Source organism: Macrobrachium nipponense, chromosome 25 (assembly GCF_015104395.2).
Source record: "Macrobrachium nipponense isolate FS-2020 chromosome 25, ASM1510439v2, whole genome shotgun sequence".
In the NCBI taxonomy this organism is placed as follows: domain Eukaryota; kingdom Metazoa; phylum Arthropoda; class Malacostraca; order Decapoda; family Palaemonidae; genus Macrobrachium; species Macrobrachium nipponense.
In genome coordinates, this window is record NC_087214.1 from 11,517,201 (window position 1) to 11,537,768 (window position 20,568).

The 20,568-nt window shown below is 38.2% G+C and overlaps 1 pseudogene; it reads right to left on the bottom strand.

Moving 5' to 3' along the window:
• Positions 1-11,921: 11,921 nt before the first annotated feature.
• On the bottom strand, positions 11,922-13,739 carry LOC135198991 (putative nuclease HARBI1; annotated as a pseudogene).
• Between the last annotated feature and the right edge of the window lie 6,829 nt (positions 13,740-20,568).

Sequence of the window (20,568 nt, forward strand, 5' to 3'; positions counted from 1 at the left end):
AAAAATATCAAAGAATGTAAAAAAAAAAAAATGTATCTCCTACAGATTAGGTGGGCAAGGCTAAAAATTTAGATTAATGTAAAAAAAAAAGTGGAGCTCCTACACATTAGTTGAGCAAGGGTAAAAATATCGAATAATGTAAAACAAAAGTGGAGCGCTACAGATTTGTTGGGCAGGGTAAAAATATTGAATAATTTAAAAATATCGAATAATGTAAAATAAAGTGGAGCTCCTAAAGATTAGTTGGGCAAGGGACTAATACCAACAGGATGGCTGCGGGACGTCTGTGAGAACTACTTACTTTGGCGGAGTGATTAAAGACCGGGCAAAATGGTGTTACGCGGCCCGGGCAACTAAACTGTAATCAACCCAGGGAGCGCTTACAGTTTAGTTGCCCATGGGTTTCGTCTCCTAGGAAATCGGCGGAGCAATACAACAAGATGGCGGACGGTTTGTTTTGGCGCAAGGTTGAAAACATCGTATTGTCAGAAAAACCCTAAAACCTATAAAAACGGTAATGGGGGACCCTTTGGGAAGCGGGGTTTGTGGGTGGGGGAGAACACACAAGTTTTGGTTAAAAGTTAATGAAAACGGTAAGGGGGGACCTATTGGGAAACCGGGGTTTATGGGTGGGGGGAGACACAGATGACGACAATGAACACGAAAAATCACGAAACCCTAGCAGACGAAACGTGTGGGCAACTAAACTGTAGGAGCTCGCGTACCAACTAAAATGTAGGAGATCCCATTCCCCGTTGTGTTAGGCTAACCAAACGACGACAATGAACAAGAAAAACCACGAAACCCTAGCAGACGAAACCAGTGGCCAACTAAACTGTAGGAGCTCCCGGCCTAGGCTACTAAACTGTCCTCCTACTCAACATTCGTAGACCGAACATATGGGCTATTAGCCTAATAGAACGTTCATGCATGAAATGCGGTACCTGGCCAACTGAAGTGATCATAACCAAACGAACCAACCTAACCAAACTTAGGCCACTTGCCCTTACCTGGCCGGGGGGCTTCGCCCCCCTGGACCCCCCAGTATAGTATATTAACAGTGATTGCTACCTAACCAAGGGAACCAACCTAACCAAAGTTAGTCTCCACGTCCTTACCTGGCCGGGGGCGAAGTATAGTATATTAACAATGATTGCGACCCAACCAAAGGAACCAACCTAACCAAACTTAGTCTGCATGTCCTTACCTGGCCGGGGGGCTTCGCCCCCCTGGACCCCCCTGTGTAGTATGTTAACAGTTTTTAATACCTAACCAATAAAACTTGTCCTTATGGATGGCTGGCACCCGTATGTCCTTACTGATATCTAAACAAAGTGAATATTTCTGAGAATACATTGGTTAAAGTCAAGGCCACGTTGTTTGTTCAAACACGTGGACTGCTAGGAAACGTGAATGTTCGGATGTGTTGAGCGGCCCTGACTTCAGCTTAGCGGGAAATACAATGGCGTGCTTTATTACGGCAAAATAATGAACATAACGTGCATTTGCATTGATAAGCTTACCTTAGAGATGTTGCGAGTCGTCAAATGATTGGCCGGTTCCCCCCCCTTCCCCAGAAATATAGAACTTAATAAAGAAAATCGGAGTCGTTCAAATCTTCGGGGTACAGGATTTTTTTTTTTTCTTTCTTGGTTGTTTTCCAAGATGACTGAAAACTTTCCCCTTTTTTCAAAAGTCCGATGGTGCCTTCATTACAGTCCTTACACAAGCCACTAAAATCACCCAGTAGGCCTGTTTTCATTAAATAAATAATGAGCGATCGTTCATCGCGACACAAAATGTAGATGTCTTCCAGAGTGACGGGAACGGCGGCAGCGAAATCCACGTGTGAGGGACACAAAAAATTATCGGCAGAAGAAGACATGGTAATTATGATCGTAGCACTGTACAAGCTGAGAAGCAGGAACAGACTGAGGGCAAAGGGTCGGGCAGGGTCGGGCAAGGTCCGTTCCAGGTACTAGTTATCTTGGCGGACGGATTAAGGGCCAAGTAGACGGAAAATAAATATCGAAGAATGTAAAAAAATGAAGGCCCTACAGATTAGTTGGCCAAGGATAAAAATATCAAAGAATGTAAAAAAAAAAAAATGTATCTCCTACAGATTAGGTGGGCAAGGCTAAAAATTTAGATTAATGTAAAAAAAAAAGTGGAGCTCCTACACATTAGTTGAGCAAGGGTAAAAATATCGAATAATGTAAAACAAAAGTGGAGCTCCTACAGATTTGTTGGGCAAGGGTAAAAATATTGAATAATTTAAAAATATCGAATAATGTAAAATAAAGTGGAGCTCCTAAAGATTAGTTGGGCAAGGGACTAATACCAACAGGATGGCTGCGGGACGTCTGTGAGAACTACTTACTTTGGCGGAGTGATTAAAGACCGGGCAAAATGGTGTTACGCGGCCCGGGCAACTAAACTGTAATCAACCCTTCCAGATTTATCGGCTGACCTTTCGCTTCAGTTGTTGATCTTTTTTTTTTTTGTTATTACGTGCTTATTTACTGTTCTATTTTGATAATTTTTTATGTGCATGTTCCAGGGGGATATACCAATATTCTGTAAGACCGAATTTCTATTCAAGACTGTAGTTTTCTCACCGACCACCAGTGTCCCTTGTACACTCGGCAAGGAAAGTTAAGATACAGTTTTTTGAAATCTTCGGACATATAGTGTTCTATAATGCCACACCTGGCAGCTCTTGAAAGGGGGCGGAGCTTCAAAATCATAGCGTTTGTTGCTTCTAGATTTCCATCAACTTTACACCATAAAGATTCTGTTGAGGTCCTATAATCATTATACTTTAATGTAGAAACAGGCTCTATATTATTTGTTAATGTTGGTTTGGTAAGGTCAGTTCAGGGTAGAATATCGATCATCCTTTTTTAAAACTACTGTGAAACCTTATTCATAAGTAATGTTTGACATTGAATTGACGTAAAATTCATACGTAATTAAAGACGGATCTTAAACAGTGAGAGAAAGGGTTTTAAAATTTGGGCAGTGCTTGTGGAAATCGTGAGGAACAATACAGTGAAGAATGAAATATTATGACGATAGAGAGAGAGCGCGCAAGCATAGGCCTATCGATAGAGATACTTAATTCCTTATATTTACTAAGAGAGATTAAGTGATAATATTTTTTCAAATGTTTCAAAAGTGGAGAGAGAGAGAGAGAGAGAGAGAGAGAGAGAGAGAGAAACTTGGAAGAGAGGAAGAGAGAGAGAGAGAGAGCATGCGCAAGCATAGGCCTATCTATAGAGATACTTAATTCAGTATATTTACTTTGAGAGATTGAGTGATAATATTTTTTCAGATGCGTTTTAAAAGTGGAGAGAGAGAGAGAGAGAGAGAGAGAGAGAGAGAGAGAGAGAGAGGAGCAAAATCTGCTCATGTGAAAGCTTAGGCCTATTTATAACTACTTAATTTCATTACATTTTCTTTGAGAGAGAGAGAGAGAGAGAGAGAGAGAGAGAGAGAGAGAGAATTATAGTACTGGTGACGGACTTGTGACAGGGGAAAGGTAGAAGAAAATATAATGAATTAAGTATCTCTATCGATAGACGTATGCTTGCGCGATATGATATGACTGCCAAGATCGTGCTGCACTATGTTAGATAAAGTTTGAGGGATCATAATATTCAAGTTAATTATCTAAGGAATTCATACCCTAATCTTGATTACATTCGACAGTTGACGTAGCAATTCAAAGAACTTTGTAAAAAGACGTGGAAAAGAAATTTTAGACACAGGGTGCGGTCATTCTTGCTCTCTTGATATAGTCTTTACTTTTGAAAATCGGGTTTTATCCACAAATTCACGAAAAAAAGCCGTGTTAGGTAAAATATTTATCACCACAAATAACTCAATATGTATTGCACAGGCAATTAAAGTTTTATATCGTGGGAGATCTTTCAGCCTCGCGGCAAAGAAATGCAGTTGTGTAGGGCTGTAGGCTACTACGAACTGCTTTGTAATGGGAACATATAGTCAGATAATCTTTGAACTGACATGCTACTTTAACCTTGATTAAGATTTATGTTTAAAGACAGTAGCTTTGTGAACAGCAACTAGCATTCGATCCATGTCAACGTCAAAGTAATCAAAGTGTGAAATCCGTTACGTTAGCCAGTTATCCAGTGTCTTGCGCTTTCCCGCTCGAAGTGCTAGGGATCCTCCTCACACCATAGAAATCGCTCTTGCAGATGCAACTAGATTTGCTCAACCTACCTTAGCCGTCGCAACATTGAGTGCCATTGACGTCAGCTAACTTTAATCGCTTTGGAATACAAACATAGGTTTGTAGAAACTAAAATAATTGCATTCATCACTTACAATGATCCAATATATCCCCGTTCATGAAGCAAAACGAGTAAATATTGTCGTCGTGATACATAGTAATAAAATCAGAAATTCACTTTCTATCTACCAGATCTCTATGAACGAATCCATCTGAGAAATTCCAATTACTTCGGACATATATCGTGTTTTTAAGTATCTGAACGGTTTTGTTTTGCAGTTTTAACATATATGATATAATTTGCAGTATATTTTCATATTCTAGAGTAAATTTAACGATATTGTGTCTTTTCAGTAAAAACAAATGGGAAATTGGATGAACGAAAGCTAATGAAACCTGTATCTTCAGTTTTCTTGTCGAGTGTACAAGGGACACTGAGTTTCACATTTTTTTCTTCATAAAATCATTTATTTTCCCTGTAGGATGATAAAACTCACAGAGAATATGCGTTATTATAGTGCTAATAATGCCTGATAAATTCATTACCGTGTCTTGATTAGTGTATTTTTGGAAAATATTTTTACGATCGGCACCCCTACAAACTGGAGCCTATTAAGCCGTGTAGGGAGCAAGCAGGAAGTCAAGCGGGGAGGGGATGTGTAGAGCATATAGTAACTTTGAGGCTATTGGTGGACGTAGCTAGGAGGAAGAAATTGAAGCTATTTGTAACCTTTGTTGATTTTAGAAGAGCTTATGATTGTGTACCTAGACATAAGTTATTTTCTGTGCTAAAACGAATGGGATGTGGGATGACTATGCTTTTAGCATTGGTGGCTGTATATCGTTGCACAAATAGTGTGATTGATACCTCTCTCCTTGCTGCTACTGTTGGTGTGCGCCAAGGCTCACCTACCTCATGTATTTTATTTGTTTTATATGTAAATAAATGAAATGATACAAATGATAAAAAGTAATTGCCCTTTGGATGGTTTTCTTGCTTGGTTGCATATTATGGTCATGATGGATGACACTGTTCTCCTGTCCACTACAAAGGATGGTATGGAACATAAAATAAGGATTTTGTATGAATTTTGTAATTCCTATGGGATGATTATTAATGACAGTAAAACTAAATTTATGGTGATTAATGGTACTAGGGAAGACAAAGAACCCATAATATGTAATTCTTATGTGATTAGTTACTGTAATCAGTACATTTTTCTAGGCAGTCCTTTTACGGACGATGGTTCTCCCACAACAGCTATCAAGCAGCATGCAATAAGTAAAATGTGTCATACTCTGAAATTTATTTCATTTATTTATAAGTAGAAACAATGATGTGCCATTTTTAGTTAAGAAGAAAATTTTTGATGCTGCTATTATGACAACTATATTATATTCAGTTGATTAAGGCACAATACCGAAGGAATTTTTACTTTTTGTTTTACTCGGTAAAAGAAACATTTGTTACTTAAACTATTATTTTGTATTTTAGGATACGCAGTTAAGTGAAAATTTATTAAAGTAAAAAAAATGCATAAAATTAATAAACTAAAATCCTCCAAAGTCGCTCTCCGTGTCCATATCATCAAATACTGCTCTGAATTCTCCGCCATCAAGGCAGTCATATTCGTCATCTTCCAGATCTTTGAACATTTCATCTTCATATGGAAGGTATAGTCTTGTCACCGTGGCGAGCTCTCTGGCGTGGCTTTTAAAGATCTGCCCTTAGGCTAATTTTACAATAACAACAACTGCCCGTGTTTGACAGACCTTTGAATGTCCTTGAGACAAACCCCGAGGCTATAATTATAAGATTATAAGGGGTTTTCATTCCCAGGTACTTTAATCTCCTTCCTATTCGGCCCTGCTCTCTCTCTCTCCTAAATCCTCAGCTGTCCGAGCGAGAGCTTTTTTTATGGGACAACATAGGCCCGCATTTCGCATTTTCCATACCTAATTATTTTGTATACGAATGCCCTTTCTCGGCTGTGAAGTTGATGTCTATCCGTGGCTGTGAGATGACCAGGAATAACTTGTAGTTGGTGTCAGTCACTCCACACTTCAGTCAGGCCAAAACTTTGCCATATCGCATTCAAGCAATATTCAGTCATTGTTTCCTATCTATTATTTTGTCAGATAGAGAGAGAATCTGTTTGTATACGATTGTTTATTTTCTCACTCGTCAAACTTACTCTGTTATGCTTTATTTCATATTTCCTTGCTCACCAATTTATTCTATACCTACGATATTAAGAAATCAAGATATGTGTAGAGGGAGAACTGCCTCCAGACTGTACAGTCAGTATGGATTTAAACGCACGTGGAACTGGTTGAAATATTCACAACAGCACCACGAAATGGATGATCTGCCATGGTGATAGGAAATCTGACTCCGTTTCTTGTTATTACATAAAAAAAAACTTTATCAATCGTGAACTTACGTAATTTATTTAGAATTCTGCGTAACGGAAAAGATAATATTTGATATCTGTAATGGGAGAAATGGTTTTATCTCTGTTGTTGTTATAAATTTGGCAGATATGCGATCAAAGACGTGGGAGGACCAAAACAGCCCAACCAGAGAACTCAGCTCATTTTGTAATTACTATTGTTTGGCGTGCTAGGCTTACCCGATTCATTTGGGTGTGCGCTGCAGCTGCTGCTACTCAAATAATCGCATTTTTCTTACTAATCTCAAGAGTTCACCATGGAAAATCCCAAGATTAACCAAAAATCCCAAGATAATAAAATAACTGACATATGCCAAGCCTTGGAGTCCTAAATATTTACTGTCTGTCTATCAGGAAAAGATACTGATAAATTGAATTGACGGTATCTTTTCTGAGAGAGAGAGATAGATAGAGTATATTGCAGTGTGTTCATGCTTGTTAAAAATGTGCAGTACGGGTAATTCATATCTGGAGGAAGAAAAAAATATGAATTTTGTTGCTGTCAGTCGCATGGACTAAATTTACAAAGAGCAGGGAACCAATCTTGACATTCCTCAGGAGATTAAAGAGATGAACCAAGGCCATCTAGGATGAACTCTCTCCCCTCTCAACTATACTGTAAGTGTTAACTTGAGTCTCTGAAACCAATAGGTATTAGCACACGTGCAACTTATGTGTGTGTGTGTGTGTGTGTATGGGCATACTGTTAAAAAAAATGTGCTGTACCTACAGGTAATAAATACCTACATCTTGGAAGATAAAACAAACAAACAAATTTTGTTGTTGTTAGTCGCCGGGGATATAAAGGTTGTGACCAGCAGACAGAAAGATGAACACTTTTCCAGAGATTAAAGAGCTGAATTTTGTTTTGAAGCTATGTCAAACCGCTGTTAGTAAATAGGTTATCATCTTCTAAACGTTTATTGTTTTTTTGCTTTTGCGGAAGAAATTTTATCAAACCAGTTTTTGACATTCAAAGTAATGAGAAGGAATTATTCTATTCTTCATGTAATCAGTAAAATACTTACTAATAAAAAACTAAAAAACTAGTATTGTGTCGCAAAACACACACATCATCGTTAGCTTCACGTGTGTAAACGTTCATTCTAAGGGCCATATCCAGAAATCATACGATCGCATTTGTCAATACGAAGGCGATCGCTGTTGTATGGTCTCAAACGAAGGGTTGTCGTGGTATCCAGAAATCGTACGACGCCCGAACTCCCATCGCATTGCCTCACTGGCTGAACAGTCTTATCAACATATGCGATTACTGGGAATGAAATGACTGGAATCGATGATTACAAGGCTGTTTCAGTATCATAGACTTTTTATTTTACTACCATAATACTAAATTGAAATGGCTTTATGTCTTTATTATTTAGTATAAAAAGATACTGCATATCTGTAGTATATTTTGTATACTTGATATTTGCTGTCCTGATATGGCATGGAAATCTGAACAAACAGTTACCGTGAGGAATTTACGCAACTTGCCAAGTTACCAGGATGCCGGAATATGGAGCGTGCACCCCCAGTAGATGATTCTCGGCGTTTAATGATGCTTAATTTGATGAAGGAGCATGAGTGTAACCAACTTACAATCTACGGGAAGTAGAACTTTGGAAAGAAAACGTCAGGCATGGCAAGAAGTTACTTTGAAGTTCAACGCCATGTATCCAGACCAACCTCCACGGTCATCAATGCAGGTCCAGCGCTGTTTCGACCACGTAAAACGCAAGTAAGGATGCATTTTTGTTTTGTAATTGTAGTCAGAGCAAATTTAGGCCGCTGTGGGCAAAATGGTGTGTAAACTATCAGTTAGGTTCTTAAATAAATTTGCTATTGACAGGTCTAGGTTTCTTGTTCATGTTCCAGCTACTCTCATCAGGCTAGCCTAGTGTAGCTTTATCAAGGGAATACTATTTTATCATCTAAAGCTATTATATTATATAAATATATTATCTTCAAATAAATAGAACGGGGCATAGTAGGGTTATGCTATGCTAACCAAATCATAGGGGATGTTAGGGGTGCTCTAGGAAAGGTTAGGTTAGTAATGTCTAGCTTATTACAAAAGCAGTTGGTGTATTAGGCATTAGGTTTGTATAATTTGATATGAATTTTTATTTATTAATGTCTATCATAGCAAATTTGGGTAATCTAATTTAGTTTTAGAATAGCTATGCGGAGGATCTTACAATTTCCTGGTGGATAGAAGGGCTAGAGCACACAGTATTATTATTGTATTGTTAATGGGTTGATTTGCAACTAAATTAAACAGCCAGTTTATTACTGTAAAAATTGATGGTAAAACTTTGGCTATTTTTCTTATGGGTAGCTATACGAGATTTTCCGAAGTATAAATACTGTTTTACCCTAACGTGGGCCAAGTGATTATTTTCAAAAGTTTAAGCCAACATTTGAGATCTTGGCTCTTGTCTGCAGGTTGTCAAATGATTTGGATTGGGCAACACCTGAAATAGGCTAACCTTTTGTTCTTTTTTTTTTTTTAATTGTTCACATTTATGCTAGCATGTCTGAAGCCTGAAGACTGCATAATGCCTACCAGTCTTGGCTACGACAGATTGTTGCAGCTAAGTGAACTGCTCAGGCTAGGCTACATTAACTCAAGTGGTATTAGGGGAAAAAACTGAGTGGACTAGGTGATCCACTCTTGCCCACTTGTTGATCCACTCTCCGAAAAAGTACTTTTGCTTACTTTGAAAGGAGAATAGAGGTCTTGAGGTGTTGCTCCCACCACTGATGACTCATGACTGGTGCCCATCTCCAGTGTCAGGACGTGTTAAAGTACTTTTTCGGAGGGTGGATCAACAAGCGGGCAAGACTGGTTCAGCTAGGCCACTCGGTTGTTTCCCTTATTATGTTTTATAATGTGCAGCCCACATTTCCAGCTACATAAAGGTCACATTATTTTCTTAAGTGCTCATTAGTACTTGTGTAAATGCTCAAATTACTTTTCTTTTGAATTCAATCATGCGACAGATGTTTTAACTCATTATTCTGGAGGTGGAAGAGAAGTACACAAGATGGTAGGCTTTGTGTTATATTTTTAAATTTCATTACAATCTATTTTTAAAGTCACAGTTGTTAGAATATATTAGAAAACCAATGGGAAAAATATTTTTATTCTAATATATATTTTTTTTTACTAGAGTGAAGCAGGAAGATGCTGCTGGCAAGAAAAAGCTATGCAGAACTGGTGGTGGTCCTCCACCAGATCTTTGAAACCATTCAGAAGAGTTTGTGATAGCTGCATCGCTGATGACAGAAGAATTGGTCATGGATGAAGACGTTTTTGAAACATTTCATCCAGTTGATGAAACAGGAGAGCCCATACATGATGTTAAAATAAGTAAGTACTCTGATGTTTTCAAGAATGAAATTGATAAAACAGTGAACCTTCAACTTTTTTCTGGCCATTACACTCTACCTGTCTGAAAAGTTTGTAGTGGCTAGGGGGAAAGCAAAATGGTTATGTTTTTATTAATGATGACTGGGTTTAAGATAACATTTCAATGCTATATGACCCTAAAGGTTCCAGCACTTGTATACTCAGTTTAGAAGTACTGCAGAAGAGATTTACATCTAAGGTGCTGTAGATCAATTATTTATTTTACCTAATATTTTCAGGTACTACGGAGCCACTACCTTCAACCTCTCATTTGCCTTCAACCTCAGCACAATCAGAAAGTGGTGTTTCGTCTAATCATGAATCAAGATCCACATTCCTTAATCGGTCAGCTACGTCATCACCGTCTTCAATGGAACACTTAATTTTTAAACCCATTAGTTCCCCATGAAACTTCCCGTCCTTCAACGCCTATTGTAACTCCAGGCAGAACTTCACCAAAATTGCGCAACACATCATGGGATGTATCTCCAATACCTCGGTCTTCTACACCCACAGAGGAAGCACATTCTTCACCCAAGAAATTGAAGTTGGACGATGCATACATCAAGTGTAGGGGAAGACAAGAGGAACTGCATCATCTCAGAATGGAAAAAGAAAAGGAGCAACATATAATGGCCATAAAAAGAGCATGAACTAAAGGTGAAATTGATTAACAATGTGAATGAATTTGTGGATGAAATGCACTCATCATTAATGACTGTGTTTGCCAACTTGAATGCTTTTCTTGACAGTGCAAAATCTGCCTATGAAGCAATGCGCAACTCATATGAATAAACTAGGTATTGGTTGGTTTATGGAATTTAGCCTTATTGCTAGGGTTACAGTAGGTGTTATTTCCATAGATCAAGTTGTTTTTGCTTTTAGGAGAGAAAAATGACTCCACTGATAGGTGTGTTTGTTAAATGAAGGTTTCATCATATGGTCAGCAATTAACTTTATCATTTCTGTAATGCTGAATGGCCATAGTTGCCCCATTGATTGGTATTATGCCTAAATTCCATAAACCAAACCAACCCCATTTCATATTTTTCTTTGCTGTGATGTAGTGTTAGTATATATTTTATTTTATACCTATGGTATATGAAGGTGCTCTCATGAATCAGGTGTTCCTATTTGTAAGTTAGTTAATTGATACCAAACAGTACAATGTATACTTCCAAATATTCATTTCTTAGTTTGTATGCTATGTCCATTTGCATTGTGATATTAGGTATTATATAATAGTGCTTTAATGAATCTGATGTTAAGTGAAATTAGGTATAGAGTATCATATCCATTTGCATCTTGATATTAGGTATTATATTATTTTGTTGAATCAGATGTTCACTGAAATTAGGTATCGAGTATCATACATTACAAGGTTTACTTCGAAATTATATTTTCAAAATTGGTAGCCTATGCTGTGATAGAAATAATAAGTACTAACAGGATAATTTATCAATTAATCAGTGTTTAGAACTTATTAGGGCTAGTATAATATTTTATTGTCAATCTTATTACTTTTGCCATAATTTTATGATATTCTTACTTAAAGATTGCCCTCGCCTTCTGCAGGACACTGCCTCTTGCGTTGGCAGCCCGTTATGATATAAACCCATCTTTCTGAATAATGTATATTAGACATCATAAGTAAAGGTCTAAATAATGCTGTTATGATTTGACCTGAACCACAGGTCCAGATAGCTATGATTCAACCCAAATCACAAGTTTTATTCAATTTTTTTTTATCACCATTTTCATCTTGCAAGTACAAGTCTTGTCTTTCTCAGGGGATCAGATTGACAACTATGGTAAGAGTTCCTTAATGAATCTTTTATGTTAAAAAATAGTATTTATCCTTTATCCTTTCAGTTAATCCTAGTAATCTAGAATGAATTACCTCTTTTTAACCATAGATTGCTTTTGCCATTGAATATTTTTTTTCAGGATGAACCAGAAAATAAATATAATAAATCCATTAGTGTACCTTTTTAAAGGCAAACATGCAAGTTATATTTTCATTTTTCATTAAGTCAATTAGAAGTGTATTTTCATTTTCTTGGTATCGTGTTCAATTTACCTAGCACATACAGCTGTTAGCTCTAACAAAAGCATTCTCGGGTTAATGTGTTGTCACTTTATTCAATTCAAAATTTAAAATAGTTCTTAAATAATGTAAGTAATAAGATTATAGATTTGTTAAAGTGCAAATTACCAGAACTGGGGGTTCCTTGCACTACTTTAAACCTAATTAACAGAAAATAAATACATAATCTATTTAAACTTTAAAAAAAACTGTCAACAATGTGGGGCCTACGTTGAGCTCCTTGGATATTGCCAGCTCTTTCAATGATACCCACATCAGGTTCACCAGGATCATCGAATTCAAGATTTTCTTCATCCTGTAGAGGTATTCTGTTTGTTATTGCACAATTATGAAGGAATGCACAAGCAATTATTATTTTCTTAGTATTATTCAACTTTGTTCTGACCGGTATTGATAACACTGCAAACCTTTTTTTAAGCAGTCCTATGGCGCGTTCTATAAGATTGCGAGTTCTGATGTGCGCAACATTATAATGTCTTTGTTTATGTGTATTGGGAGCAAGAAATGGTGCCATTATATAAGGATGGCATGGATAACCACTGTCTCCCAACAAAACACCTCTGTACATGCCCGACTCTAGGCTCTGTGCTAATCTTGAAGAAGAAAATATTCTGGAGTCATGAGCACTGCCTGACCAATTTACAATTACATTAGTGAACCTCAAAGAAGCATGACATTTATAGAAAAAAAAATTTTCTGCACCTGTACAATTCTGCATTAGGACCTCCAGGACTCTTTATAGGTATATGTGTACCATCTACACAGCCTATCACACCAGGCATTCCAGCTATTTGTGAAAACTCCATCATCATTTTGTTCTCATCCTGTGGAGTTGGAAATTTGATGAATTCTTGTGCAAGGGTGGCAACAGCAGCGCAAACATCCTTAAGGCACCTCGGCACACTACTCAGGGCCATATCTGAACAATCTCCCAAAGTCAACTAGAAATTTCCAGTAGCCATGTACCTTAAGGTTACCAAAAATTGATTGCATGGAGAAATTCGTTGTCCTGGTAAAGAAATAAAAGAAAAACTCAACTGTAATATACTGCATCATTATTACTGCCATCAACCAAACTTTTCATAACTAAAGTAGCAAAGTATATGTCTGAACACAACAGGAAGGAAAACAGTTCAAGCTGGAAAAAGGAAATTAGTTTGTTAAATTCATAAAAGATTGAAGGAGTAATATGATAAAAATTGAAAAAAAAAACTGTCCAGGAAAAACTCTGATTATTATTATTAGTATTAGTGTAGTATTATTATTTGTGGTAGGTCCTAGATATCAAACTATTTCTTTATGTTTGTTTTCCTAATGTTAATAGTTTTGTCTGTAGCATTGATTGTCATAACTTATGTGCTTGTGTTCATGTGTGCATGAATATTGATAGTTATTGTCTGTTTTTCTGTTACAGATGTGGTAGTTTGGTAAGGTGTTGAATAAAGCTTGGAATCTGTCACCAAGTGTTTACTTTCATTACAATTTATTCAACACACTACCTATCATGGCCAAGCTGCTGAAGCCGTCCAGACTGGACACAGATCCCAGCTCGCCCACTGCAGCCAAAGAGTGGAAGCACTGGCATAAAACATTCACCAACTTCATAGAAGAAACTGGAGATGCTGCACCAGACAAGTTGAGGGCATTAGTGAATTGTGTGTCCCCGAGTGTGTATGAACTCATTGAAGACTGTAGTACTTTTGAGAGTGCAATCGCCAAACTGGAGAGTGCTTATGTCAAGTTGCCGAATGAAGTTTTTGCTAGGCATGTTTTGGCGACACGACGACAGCAATCAGGAGAAGCCCTTGATGAATTTCTGAGGGAGCTACATAAGCTAAGCAAGGATTGTAACTTCCAGGCAGTCACAGCTGAGCAATATCGGCAGGAGCTAGTACGTGATGCATTTATCAATGGTATTGCCTCAGCATTTATTCGTCAGCGCCTACTAGAAAAAAGTAATCACTGAACCTGGAGGCTGCACACAGTCAAGCTCGTACGTTGGATCTTGCCCAGCGTAGTGCGACGAGTATGCATCTCCACCCATTCCTCATACTGCTGCTTTAGTTCCAGAGTGGCAGGCACAGCCCAGAGGTGACCAGCAGCAGCAGCCAACAAAAGAAGAAGCAGAAAGAAGTTCACCTGGAGATTCAGCTTTGTTGATGCTGCTTACTTATCTAAGAGGAAATTGCTATTTTTGTGGTAATGCACTTCCACAGTACAGGTAGAGTGAGTTTGTCCTGCACGTACTGTTAAATGTAACAAATGTGGTAAAACAGGTCATTTTGCAAAAGTCTGTAAAATCAAATGGCTTCAGGTAGTACTACTGCTGCATTGTATAATCCCACTTTGCTTACAATAGCTGCCACGTATCCAAAGAATCTTTCACATGCAGCTACAAACATTACTGTAAATGGCCATTCAGTTTGAAGGCACTAATTGATTCTTGTAGTTCAGATAGTTTTATACGTGAGGAAGCTAGCACAGAAAAACTAAATTGAACAATAGTTCCTGTAGGTACAGCAGTCTCAATGGCATCAAAATCTTTAAATGCTAGTTCCCCTGGGTTTTGTTACAGCAGACTTAGTGCACCTTGATCAGAGATATCCTTGTATCCAGCTCGGGGTCCTGAAGGATTTATGTTGTGATGTTATCTTAGGTTATGACTTTCAAAAGCAACACCAGAGCGTAACTTTTCAATATGGAGGGAATAAAACCAAGTTTAAAGATAACTGGAGCCAAACCTGTCTGTGTATTAGCAACAGCTGATATCGATGAACCGTCATTGTTTCCAAACTTGCCTCACAGTGTAAACCCATTGCAGTTAAATCTAGACGCTTATAGCCAGGATGACCAGCTGTTTGTAAAAAGACCAGATATCCACATTTACTATCTGAAGGTATCATTGAGCCAAGTATATCCCCTTGGAGAGCACAGGTTGTAGTAGTCAAAGATTCACTTGGCAGGCACAAAAAGAGACTTTGCATTGATTATTCCCAGACCATAACCAATACACAGAACTAGATGCATACCCCTCCCAAGGATAGAGGATATGGTGCATGACCTTGCAAAATATAAGGTGTTCTCCATATTTGACTTAAAGAGTGCATATCACCAAATCAGCATTAAAGAGAGTGAGAGGAAGTACACTGCTTTTGAGGGTGCAGGAAATTGTTTCAGTTTTGTAGGATTCCATTTGGTGTCATGAATGGTGTAGCTGCTTTCCAAAGAGCTATGGATAAACTAGTTGAAGATGAGAACCTCAAAGATACTTTTCCATATCTAGATAATATTACTGTAGGTGGATTAACTCAGGCTGAACATGATGAAAACGTTCAAAAGTTCTTGGATGTGGTTCAGAAACGGAAGATCACCCTAAATGAAGTGAAATCGGTTGTGTCTGTTCCTACAATCAATGTTCTAGGATATTGTGTCGGTAATAATGTGATAAAGGCCTGACCCTGACATATTACGTCCCTTCAAGAATTACCGCCATCCCACAAATATGGGGTCTCTGCGAAGAGCTCAAGGGTTGTTTGCATATTATGCCAAATGGATCCCTCGTTTTTTCTGATATGATTCATCCCTTAGTGAACACAAAAACTTTTCCACTGAGTGAGCCAGCACTAGCTGCTTTTAACTCCTTAAAAAAACAAAACTTATGGATGTTTCACTCCGGTCTGTGGATGAGAGCCTTCCCTTTGTTGTGGAGTGTGATGCTTCAGAAGTTGCTGTTTCAGCAGTCTTAAACCAGGGTGCCACCGGCGGTAGCTTTCATGTCAAGAACGCTCCAGGATAGTGAGTTGCATTATCCAGCAGTGGAAAAGGAGGCTACCGCTAGTTATTGAAGCTGTTCGCAAGTGGAGCATTTCTTAGCGAGACGACATTTTACTCTGATTACTGATCAGCGATCCGTGATGTCATGTTAGACAGCAGGAAGAGAACTAAAATAAAGAATAACAAGATACAAGAGTGGAGGTTGGAGCTGGCATCGTACAGCTATACCATACAGTATCGTCCTGGGAAACAGAATGTATTGCATCGGACACCCTGACTCGTGCCTATTGTTGTTCTATTTCTTTAATGTCGAATCTCACTGACATCCACGAGAACCTCTGCCATCCTGGGGTCACTCGTCTTTTGCACTTTTGTGCGATCTAAAAAAGACCTCCCCTTTTCAAACAGATGAACGTGAAAAGTGTGTGTGCTTCCTGTAAAATCTGTGCACGACAAAAACCGCAATTCCATCATCCAGGAAAAGGAGTCCTCATAAAGGCACCCAGCCAATGGAACGTCTAGTATTGATTTCAAGGGGCCTCTGCCCTCTACCACGAACAACAAGTACATTCTTACGGTTATTGACGAGTATTCACGTTTTCCCCTTTTTGTGTTTCCCTGTCCAAAACATGCATTCTAAAACAATGATCAAATGGTCTTGAATCTATCTTTAGCCTTTGTGGAATGCCTAGTTTTATTCATTCAGATCAAGGTCCTTCTTTCATGTCCCAGGAACTGAAAATGTACCTTTCTCAGAAAGGGGTTGCAACAAGCAAAACAACACCTTATCATCCGATGGGGAACGGCCAGGTTGAGAGATACAATGGTATTATTTGGAAATCTATTCTTTTAATACTTGAAACTCGTAACTTGAAGACTCAACACTGGGAGATAGTACTTCCTGAGGTTTTGCATTCAGTTAGGTCGCTCTTATGTAACAGCAACCAATGAAAACCCCTCATGAAACGTTTCTTTAGGTTTCAGCGACGCTCTAGTCTTGGAAATACATTACCATCATGGCTTTTGACTCCTGGACCGTACTATTGCGACGACATGTTAGGTCTAGCAAACATGAACCGTTAACTGATCAGGTTCAACTCATGAATGCAAACCCAATGTATGCAAATGTCAAATATCCAGACGGAAGAGAATCAACTGTGTCTACTCGTGACTTAGCTCCAAGTCCTGAGGGTGCAATGATTCCTGTACACCAGGTTGAATCGTTAAGAGAGATGGAGTCCCCAAATACACCTGGAGTGCAGGATGCACAAACTCAGTTACACTGAAGTGCAGGATGCACAAACTCATGTTACACCTGAAGTGCAGGATGCACAAACTCATGTTACACCTGAAGTGCAGGATGCACAAACTCATGTTACACCTGAAGTGCAGGATGCACAAATCTGTTCACCAAAATGACATGCACAAACTCATGACAGTTCACAAACTAATGATAGCCGTGATTCTCATGTGCCCAGTGAGCCCACTGAGCTAAGAAGATCCACTCGTGTGTCAAGACCTCCTGATCGCTACGGATGGGATTAAACCAATACATTTGTTTAGTTTAACAGTGAAATTTTCTAGGAGGGGAGAATAGTAGTATTATTTGTGTAAGGTCCTAGATATCAAACTATTTCTTTATGTTGTTTTCTAATGTTAATGTTTTGTAGCATGATTGTCATAACTTATGTGCTTGTGTTCATGTGTGCATGAATATTGATAGTTATTGTCTGTTTTTCTGTTACAGATGTGGTAGTTTGGTAATGTGTTGAATAAAGCTTGGAATCTGTCACCAAGTGTTTACTTTCATTACAATTAGTAATGGCAGTATTATTACTAGCTAGACTGTCACCCCAATTAGATAGCAAGTAGCTATAAACCCAAGGGTACCAATAGGGAAAGCAGCCCAGGAAAAAGTGAGGATAGCGTATGTATAAAAAGGAAAAAAAAAACTACAATATAAAATAAACACTAGATACTAAAAGTCCTGTGATTACTTGCATAGATGAGACAGGAAGAATGCTGAAAATGCAAGACCTATTTAGAGGAGGGAGGTTTAAAAAGGCAGTAGAAGAGTGAAATTTGAAAAGGCAGCTGAAGTGGAAGGCATAAATGAGGAAATGCTGAAATTCTGAAGGGAAATAGTAATATAGACTAGATGCACCTAATCTGCAATTTAGCATGAAGGCAAAGTAAGGTAATCTAACATAAGCATTCTGTGGGGGAGGGGGAGGGGGAGGGTTAGGGACCAGTAACTGGTGCCTGATTCACAGAGTTGCTGTCAGATCTAGCTTCAAGCATCAGCTGCTGGTGCAGATAGTTTTTCTAGGCCCTTTTATTTTTTACTTTTCCTCTTTCTGGAGTTCATTTTGACCTTGTGCTTCCTTATTCTTATGCTTATTAATTTTTCTGGTGTTAAATGTCAACTGGTTTCCTGTTCTTGGCTTTTAACAAAAATTTCATATTGAACATATATTAAAAGATGAAATGGAAATTTGAATGTTTTCCCTACATTTAAAAAAAAAACTAAGGAAAAGTGGAATAAATAGTGTTTCTAATGTTCAATACAGGGCTCGGATTTAGGCATGTGGAGGCCCCTGGGCAATCTGTGTGTGGAGGCCCATAGGAAGAACCGCCATTGATTACGCAGACAATGGTACAAATACATACATTCAATAAATAAACTCACAGAAACCAAAAAATATAGAGAAATATTTAAAGTCAGACTTTCCTACAAACCTTCCCTTCCGATTTTGTCAACCAACAATGCATTCAAAAATAGATAGGAGGTAATTTTAGGGGTAACTGTAAACATAGCCTAAATTTCTAATAATATCACGTTTTTTTCTTTGGTTTTACTGTAGTTTTCTGTGATGAAAAAAGATAGATCATAAATATCCACAATTTTGTTTTATTCCTGACTAAAAAACTTTTATTCCTTATATATTTACTGAAATTAAAAATTATTTAAGCCTGGGTCCTTATTTTGAGGCCCCCTAAAATGTGGAGGCCCCTGGGCAGGTGCCCTCTTTGACCCCCCCTAAATCCGGCCCTGGTTCAATACATACATAATATATACAGAAATGCCTTGGATATACCAACCTCTTTGGTCCAGCGAATTAGGTTACTGAGGTTCTATTCTCTCTAACAATTCAGTGAACAGTTCCTTTGAAAGTCTGTATCGCTGTTGAAACTCCTTTTCTGAAGAATACAGAAGAGGATCTATTCGTTTTTTGTATTGCCGCCTCTGCCTGTTGATCATTTCTTCCCATTCTGCAATTTCTTCTATTTCAAGCAAATCTTCCAAGTATTCATCCATTCTGAAACCAAACTGCAATGTGAGTTTGTGGCTGACCCACAATTTGGATATTTTCTTGCAGGCTGCATGAGATTTTGGCTATAAGCTAAGCACCAAAGGGAAGAATAAAACACATAGAATAAGAATGTGAAAAGCACAGCCAAAACAGATAACAACAGTGGTGTAACTAGAGGGGGGGGGGGCAACGGACCCCCTTTGGCTACCTTTGCCCACCCCACCCCCACTGGAGATAAAGTATAAAAAAAAAATTAATAAAAGAAATGGTAAAATAGAACAATAACATTTTACCCTAAAAATCTCTAGCTCTTTTAATCAACTGTAACTACATATCATTTATTATTCTTTTATATCTGACAGTAAATTGAAAAGGCCCATAACCTAGTAGTGGATAAAGTGATTGCCCCACCCTCACCAGAAGCCTTGCCCCCAGCTGGTCCCCCTCTTGACAAATGTCTGGCTACGCCACTGTACCAGAAAGAGAAAGGAAGTAAGAATGAAAAAAACAAGGAAAAAAAGGGAATCAGGCACCAGCTACTGGTCCCTAATCATCCCCACCTCTTGAAGGAGTTAAGGAATGGGGAGGGTGACAATAAACTGAAGCAATTTTATAACTATAATCATAAGAATATAAATTGTGTAAATATTTATAATTTTGCACATCTCATCCTAACAAGAGATAAATAAAAATTCACTTTGTTTATGTGTTTTCAATGCTGTTGATCTTAAAACTTCACAGAAATAGTGGGCAATGAGCTCTAAGCCATGAGATATACCTTTGGCCTCCCCCCCCAAAAAAAATAAAGAATTCTAAATTAGCCTGTCAAGAAAATGCATTTCCTCATCCTCCAAATTAGCTTTATGTAAAAAAAAAATTGTAAGCCTTCATTGTACTGGTTGTTTGTACAGTATTTCTCAAGTATGCCTATCACTAAAATTACATCACCCAATAGTATAGCTCTCTGCAATATGAATCATCCTCCACATGACATATCTTTATATTCAATAGGCTAGGAATGGCAATTGGTTAAAAAATGGTATTGTTATGATACAATAAAGTTTTATGCATACTTACCTGGCAGGTATATATATAGCTTATCCTCTGACGCACTGGCAGAATTTCAAAACTCGCGGCAAACCGCTAGTACACTGGTAGTTCAGGTGATGGCCACCCCGCTCCCGTGGCGCTGGTACTTGGAAACTATTCCCGTTTCCTCAGATTTTCTCTGAACCCTGTCTCCTGAG